The sequence below is a fragment of the Halyomorpha halys genome, unplaced genomic scaffold (genome assembly GCF_000696795.3).
Source record: "Halyomorpha halys isolate HHAL.00 unplaced genomic scaffold, Hhal_1.1 Scaffold320.1, whole genome shotgun sequence".
In the NCBI taxonomy this organism is placed as follows: domain Eukaryota; kingdom Metazoa; phylum Arthropoda; class Insecta; order Hemiptera; family Pentatomidae; genus Halyomorpha; species Halyomorpha halys.
In genome coordinates this window covers 293,124-302,040 of record NW_027116715.1, presented here as the reverse complement: position 1 = coordinate 302,040, position 8,917 = coordinate 293,124, and the positions used below count along the sequence as shown (strand labels likewise).

Sequence of the window (8,917 nt, the reverse complement as noted above, 5' to 3'; positions counted from 1 at the left end):
TATTCAATTGGTTCCGTATTATTTTTCAAGTATTTGGACGTGTAATATGTTTTAATAAAGAAGGTTGAGACTATTCGGATATGTTTTGTTATTATTATTTAAATTAAAGAAAAAATAAAACAAATACACATTATATACATTATATACAATATTCACATTCAGCCTTGAGAACTCCAATCCTGCTTTGCTACCCTCATGTACAAGGCAAAGCAGGGCTCAAAGAGATCCCAGAGATTCTCTCCCAGCCGCTTGGTATTGAAAGCCAGTGTTACGCAGATATTAAATTTGCATTTTTTTTTTTCATATGTAACCAATGGAAATAATAAGGAAACTTTGCTTACCCACTTGATAACATTTTATTTAAATTTAGTTCACTCAAGTTAACCACATATTTTGCACATATCGTTGGGTTTTCTAAGGGCGAATACAACAAACTGGTTATTTCCGGATTTTCTTCTGTTACTAAAATATTCATGGATACGAATTAGTCTAACTGTGTGAAACACGATTATACATGTATTTGTATGTATCAGGTTCTCGATAATATTAAAATATAATTTTTTTATCCAAATAGAATTTCCCAGACATGTACAATTTATATTTTCTGAAAATTTTTAGGTTTCCTTTTGACGATTATTATTAACTTTTAGTACCAACATGTTTATTTCAAATTCGAATACATTACTAAAAATATGTAATCTTTACGTGACTGCTATCAAAACACACATTATCTGTTATGTTCTGCTTTCAATAGTTATTGAAATATTTATCATGACTATATGCTCACGTTGTCTCTGTATCAAGCATCGCTCAGTTGAGATGTAGATTACCTCTACTCCCATTTCTGGCGGATTTCAGGTATTCTCTTCTGTCGTCCTGAATCCACTACCGATTCCCAAACCATCCAAGTACCCTATTTCAGTTCTAGAGTAACATTCTTTGTAAGATGTTGACATTTCGTCACTCCTATACCTCCAAGAAACAAAAAATGGACAAAAACCGCCATAAAAACAGTAACCCATGAGAAAATTAATATCAACTCGCCACTTTATAATCTTAACCACGTTACGTAATGTTTAGTGTTTGTTTCATTATTATAATTAAGTCGGTTTTTATGTCATAATAAATATATGTATTTATTTTTATTGAATTAATGCAATCTGCTAAACTCAAGGACAATAAGTATTAATAAGCAAATGAGTATTCAATCATATCATATATATCAAATTTGGTTACCCATTCGCTTTTTTCGGAGGTAAATCAACTGGTTGTTCTTGCCTCTGTTATAAGGATGTTAGATGTCATTCGATTTATTTTTTATTAAAAAGCTAAATGTAAAAATATGCAAATAAAAAAAAAAAGAAACTAAGTAATCACTTAATTATCCTCATGTGGCTGGAAAGAACCGTCTTATTTCACAAAGATCCTTAGAGATTTTGGGCATAGATTGTCTCTTTGTTTCGCAACCAAAGCCGCAACCACTACACCACAAAAACGGTCAGCGATATTGCTATATTGTTTTATAAGTGAATGTAGTGTGCGGAGTTGCTAAACAATACTTACTACTCATATGCAATAATATTGAAATTTACTTAGAATATTTGATAAATTTTATTTTCTGAAATCTTTATTTTTTAGAGTGCTACCAGTGGGTAGTTTCTCTACACGTCTGTATTACTTCATTATAAACTCATATCAAATTTACTGGATATATGTACAGTTATAAATTTCAATAAAGATAAAACGTATGAAAAAAAAAATGTATCTCTTTAAAACCAAGAAAGTGTCTCGCTCAGTCTCTCGTTTTTCGGATAAGTATTCAAGCACGGGACCATTTCTTCTATTTGAAATTGTGGGGTCAAATAAATGAGTAAATTTGTAAAAACATACGTTAGGTAAGTCTATTAACCAATGTTAGTAGCTGAAAAAAAATTTATATTAGTCTCTGAGTGTTAAAATTTTAAACTTTTACCGCAATACAATGAAAAACAATTTCTGAAGATTTTGAATTTTTAAAGTTTGATTTTGAAATGCGTCTCGTTGGTGAAATTTAAAATTCGTATTAGAGCACAAATGCGTCTTTCCTGAATAAAAATACTTTATTTTTATATAAATCGAAATATTTGAAGGCATATTAAAAAATAAGTAAGAAAGTATCAGCTCTGAAAATGTTTAGAAAATTAGTAAACTTTAAACAATATCCCCCGCTCCCTCCAACCAAAAAAAGTTGGAATTAAGTCTTAGTTTTATCATTAAGATTTTTAAATTTAAAAGAAAAAAAATATGTGTAAACTCTAATATCTGGAAATAGTACTGATAAAAGCTTTAAAAAAATATTAATTTTGACAGCAACCTTTTCAAATCGAATTGACGGCTTTAATATGGATTGAACCAATATTATATATTTTCCAGACGTATTCAAGGAAGTTGGAAAATAATAAGGAAACAAAAACGTTGCTCAAAATCCCTTGTGTGACAAGGCCTACTAAATTAATAGCTAACATGATGACGTGTTGAAGTCGATGGAGGTCAAAACACATAATTCCTTACAATCATAATTTAAGGTTCCTTAACCAGGCAGCTACTTGTTTTCAATTAATTTTGACAGTAGCAATCATTTTTCCTCTTCAAGGCTGAGTGAACCCAGAACAAAATCAAAACAACTAGAAATGAAATGTTTCAATTTCGTTAGCTAAATGAATATGCTGTGAGCCGTTTCACTCATTTAGGCTCAGTTTAAGATTGTTGTTGATTTAATTAAATTTTTAAGTATTGGATTAAAACGGGGTAAAAACTTTTTTTTTTATTGTTAAGGAAAGTGTTATTTATAATAAACTGGGCTGGTTTTGGGTATGAAATCATATCCCCTCGAGTCTGGGTTCGAGTCCAGCTGTGTTAAATCAACCATGGATCCACCCTGGAGTAGGGAGGCACACCCAGGCTCGGTAAAATAAGTATTCTTAATTATGGAAGAAACTTGGCGGTTTAGTGTGGTTCTGACCGAATCACCTCATTGCACAAGCATTGGTATTGAGAATACCGGGCTATGTATTGAGAGTGCTGGATTGAAAAGGAATTTAGTATAATTAAATATATATCCTAAATATTAATAATTAGTCATTTCCAAGACAAGGATATAATAGATACCACATAAGACTTCTCTCCGGGTCGCCTGTAGCTTAACCGCTTTGTGTCAGGTAGGTGATACCGTGGCAGGATGAAGGGTATACAAATCTAGGCATTGATTTAGATAAATAACATTCTTTATTAGGTCCATTTTCATAAGGAATCGATAGAAATATATTGTTTACATACATAATATAAATATATAATAAATGCGATTTCTGGATACCAGCCAGATACCACTATCTCAGCTTTTACCCAGAATCGTAACAGTCTTGAAATAGTACTTCTTTGCAATGTACCCATTCCAAGATCTTTCACGGACTTTATTGGTTTTTTATGTTACATCTCGATATTTTAAGAAATCCTCGATTTTATAGTTTATATTCCATACATATTTTTCCATCTTCAAGATGAACATCTTTTTCAGCAGTTACATAGTACTTTTGATTCGTATCCATAGTTGAATATTTAGTCTTAAATTAAAGTATTTCTTAATGTACTCTACTTATGTATTTTAAGTTCGTTATCACACTTATATTAATATTTTAATAAATCACAATATTAATAATCACAAGTACATTTAACACACTTGTTATTTTTTTACTGTGTTAAGAAGTGTTAATATCATTACAATGATATATACCACATCTCTTATAGTACTAGAGCCCAAGAGGAGAAAAAAGGCAGTTATCTCACCCCAATTTTTGATTACATTGATGAAAACTATGTATAATTACTAGTCAAAATTGATGTGTCTGCCAAGTATAGGTAGGGGGAATAAAAATGTCGGCTGTTTGAAAGCGATAAAAAAAATTAATTTTTCACTCGAAGCTCTATATCTCAAAAAGTAGAAACAACACAAGAAAACCTAAGAGAGCGACATTTAAAGAAGAGCAACTTTCTACAATATGAGCCATAATAGAGTTATTTGCGTTAAATAGTTTTCGAGATATAGCTTTTTAAAAAGCAACATTTCATAAAAATGTTGTATGGGACGTACTGAAATATCGGTAGTTAGTGAATTTATTTTGAAAAATTCAAACCATTCAAAAACCATTTGACTTACAGATGTCCATTAACAATCAAATTAAAGGTAGTTTAATGAGCTATAAAGTAGTTTATGATGTTTATCTTTGTAGAAGCAATAGTTTCCATGAAATTTGCTAGTATAAATTGGTTTATAGTTGTTCGGACAAATTTTGATTTGCCAAATTTATATTCATATGTGAATATCATAAAAACTACTATCCCTACGGAGATAAGGGGCATAAAATACTTTATAGTAAGTTAAATTTACTTTATTTTGAGTGTTGGCAGATATATGTGCGTCTTGTGGATCTAGATAAATATTTTTTCAAAAATCCAACATTTTATACGAACAACTAGAAGTTAACATTTTGTGATTTTATTTTGTCAAATATCATAAAAACTGCTAGTCCTGCTTAGATAAACATTATAAACTATTTTATAGTAAATTCAACTAGCTTTAATTTGAGCGCTGCCAGACATCTGTACGTCAAATGGTTTCTGAAATGAAGTTTTTCATATATCAAACTTATTGCCCGAACAACTATAAATCAATTTATTTTAGCATATATCATGAAAAATACTACTCCTGCAACGATAAACAACTTCATAGCCCATTAAAGTAGCTTTAATGTGAGTGCTATTAGACACATGTACGTCACATAGTTCCTGAGATATAGATTTCTTAAAATAAATTAACTAACTACTAATCTTTCAGTATATTTTTAAGAAATTTTGCTTTTTAAAAAGCTATATCTCGAGAACTATTGGACGTAAATAGCTCTTTTAAGGCTAATGTTTCAGCAAATTTACTCTTCTTTAAATAATGTTCTCTTAGCTTTTCTAGTGTTGTTGGTAGTTTTTAAGATATAGAGCTCTGAATGAAAAAATAGTGTTTTTACAGGTGTTTGAAACAGCTGCCATTTTTTTTATTTCCCCTACCTATACTTGGCAGACTCAGCAATTTTGACTATTAATTATATTTAGATTTCATTAAAGTAATCAAAAATTGGGATGAGATATCTGCCTTTTTTACTTCCCGGCTCTTGTGCTATTAGATTAGCGAGCACCTGTTTTATTTAGCAGACTATACACATACGATACACAGAGGTAATGTTATTAACTAAATTGCAACAAAGACTAAAGAGAGGGGGTTGAGATAAATGAAAGGCTGAGGGGGAAACCGCACGCAAGAGCCCTCACGCTCTGCCGCAGCTGAGTCACACTGACGAAACGGCAAAGCTTTTCCTGCTCCTGATCGCTCTGCCTCGACGGCATTGAACTATTTCTAAGCCACACGTTCAGTCCTTCTTGTCCACCTGTCTCCTCGAGGGCAGATTAAAACAGATCTATAGTATTATATTTTCAACAGATTGATACATTTCTCTTAGGCACCATTAGTATAATATTTTCCAGTTTGTTCAACTATGCCTTACGACTTTTTTTTCTCCTTCACTGTCAAATGTTGGAAATAGAAAACGTTTTTGCCCTTAATAACAAAAATTCTCAGTCGTATTATACTCATTAGACATCAAGGATCAAATTTGGTTCCTTGTCTATCTTTCTATATCAAAATTGTGTATAACATAACATATATTGTGACCATAACACCGACTACTGACAATCAAATTTTTATGAACTTTTCGGTTATTGTTTTGGATAAGTCCCTAGATTGCCCCATTCTAATTTCATGGAATTTCATACCCTGCTTTCGCTTTTTCATGACACATGATTATTCAAAACGATCCGTTTCATATATTTCATTCTCTAATGACAAACCACTAACCATGAAATATTATTGAGATATGCACTCAAAAGAAATTTCCAGTAAAAGCCCAATTTCCAATAAGTTTAATTTTCAGAACATAAAATAAGTGCCTGTGAAAAAGATGTACTTGGCAGAGTTTTTCCCTAATGAATTCTCTGGAAGTTTCTATAAGCATCTTACCATCCCTGATCCCTCGCATGTATCTCGTTTGTTCTACGATAAGGTGATAGAATTAGACTACTTTTCCTTATGAAACCTATATGAATAACTACCTAACTCTTCCTATAATATAGTCTCTGGAGGATAGCCTCTTCCACAATTTTCCTCCTCTCAGATAGATCCTTTAGCATGTTAAACTTGTTTGTTCTAGAGTTAGGTAAACATTAGTTGAATTTAGAATTATTTTCTACTTACTTTAATTTGAAACTAGAAACTGAAATTACAATTTTGATTTGTATTTTCAACAACTTGTTAGACCACTGTAATTGTAACAGTTGTCCGGAATTACAATTACTAATTGAACCAAAGTAATTTCAATTGAACTATAATAAGTAATTGAATTTAGTTTTTGCACAACTGTTCTTCTTCTCCCCTCTGTACTTTTTTTTGCGTAGTTTGCATTAGGACTCTATTTTTATTCACTCATTTTTACATAGATATTCTCTTCAAAATCATAACGGTATTCGCTAGCATCTGCAACCACTGAACAATTGTGGGTAGGTTTCGATATTCCTGATGTGAGTCTCACCTATTTTAGGTTTTAGATATTTACTAGATCAAATAAATGACCAAAAAAATGCTTTTAAGAGCTGTGAAACGAAAAATACTGTTGAAATAACTCGTAAAATAAGGAACTTATCGAACAAGGCTTGATATTTTAATTTAATTATTGTTTGGATTATTATTATTTTAATATGGGTAACTTAATTTTAAGTGTACTCGTAAAAACAAAAACCAAAAAAACTTCCTGTTAATAATGTGACTGATTAATGATTTCATAGCAACTGGTGATATTAACGAGTACAATATCTATGAGAACTAAATCATTTAAACCATTACACAATTTTTAAAAATACGTATTTATTCTAATATAAAGAGATATTTTAAAACTAATTTTAAAAATAAAAACTATTGGTAATTAAAAGTTATATTTTTTCTATTAACCGTTTTTTTAAGGACAGATATTGGACATCTGATGCTAAAACAATTCCAGTTTATAATGTTACTGATTAATCATTTCATTGCAACTAGCGATGCTATCTAGTACGATGGCTCTGAGCAACCATTACCAGTCCTTGAAACCATTACACTTTGAGAAAAAAAAAATTACTTATTGTAATATTGAGGCAGATGCGAGTCTAAAATTAATTTTAAAATGAAAACTACAGGTAACTAAAAGTTAATTTTTTTTTTCTAAAACCGTTATCCATAGGACAGATGTTGCAATACGTTAGACTGGCCGACGTTGAAAATGGCGCTTTATATAATTACAGTACTGAAGTACACAGGTATAGGAGAGTACCTCAATATTGGGAGGTTTGCTGAGTACATTCTTCGCAACAATAATGATGAAAATGTAGTTATTTATTTTTATCCACCAGCAGAGAATCATTGTGGCATAACTAAATAATGTTGATTTTAGAATTAAGAACATCAAACATCTAGATTAACTGCTCTTTTAGGATTGGTAGCACCATCACAGTTTAAACTAAGATTTCTTACATCTCCAGTAAAACTAATAACTATCCGATGCACTGGAAAAATTAATCTTCAAATCTAGCGGTAAACTTTTATCAGTCAATGATAGCCGGTCAAGCTGAGATTTAGAGCAAATCTATGTTTAAGTAGGTAACCATACAATACAAGCGAAGGTATATTGTATTATCTCCTTTCAATAAAATGAAGCTGATCGAGATAGAAGATTTGACAGACTACGAAGACGTTAAAGAATTAGTTGCTCAGACAATAACGAAAAAAAAGTATTCCATCCTCGACCAAATCAGTTTTTACAGTGTTAGGATCAAGTATTTTTTCAGTGATTTAAACTGTTAAATCAATTTTAAATTTAATTGGACCTACAATTTATAATATTTGCAATATGAATTGCGGGGTTTGGCAGTTACTCCAGTTTCAAGTAACCTACGTAACCTGGTTAACAAAACTGTAGACTAGAAACAGATCAAAAAGTTATCGGAGTTTTACTTAACTTGCAACAAATTTAACTAACTCAAATCTTAGTTTTACCGGAGATTGGTACAACAGGCACTTACGCTTACAAGCAGTGAAAGTATATTTCAACATCTTGCCTGTAGAGTGCGGCATACACCATTAGTAAGAAAAATAAAATTCTTATTTTTAAAGGTAAATTTTATTCGAGATATGTAATTTCTCATAACAAGCTAATAATTTAAATAATTTAGAAAATACAAGGGGTATTGGGATTTGATTTAGTCTATGGTTTTATAATAGTTTGAAACGTTATTCTCTCCTTCTGACATATTTTGGGGTTACACCGTTGTGATTTTTATTAGGCGATGTATATCTTCACAAAAACACCATGGGTGGGCACCATTTCTGAACAAAAGTGTCTTTCATGCTTTATTAATTAATTAATAAATTAATACTAGTTAATAATAGTTAAAATCCTTAGTTAAGAAAGGCTACATTCCGTTAAAAAAAACTTGCTGGAAGTCACGTACACATGATATTTACACTTTATGTTACGGTTTTGGAATACTAGTTTTGTAATAATTAAAAACCAATGTATCATAGGTGATACATACATACATACATGACTATGTGTCCTAGAAGTGATTTTTTTCATGGAATTGTTTACTAAAATTTATGTTCATTTATTCCTAGTATAATAGATTTAGCCGAATTAGTTTAAAAATTATATATACCTTTCGATTAGGTAGAGCTTTAGGTATGGGCAAATATTGGATGTACATGTGAAATGGAACCGGAAAAGAGACCATTTTGGAATCGCTATGTATA

The 8,917-nt window shown here is 30.8% G+C and overlaps 1 protein-coding gene across 1 annotated transcript in view; it reads left to right on the top strand.

The window, feature by feature from the left end:
* LOC106681220 (protein charybde) overlaps positions 1–8,917 on the top strand; it is an 81,425-nt gene that overhangs the window by 27,599 nt on the left and 44,909 nt on the right. The gene's annotated exons all lie outside the window — the stretch shown is intronic.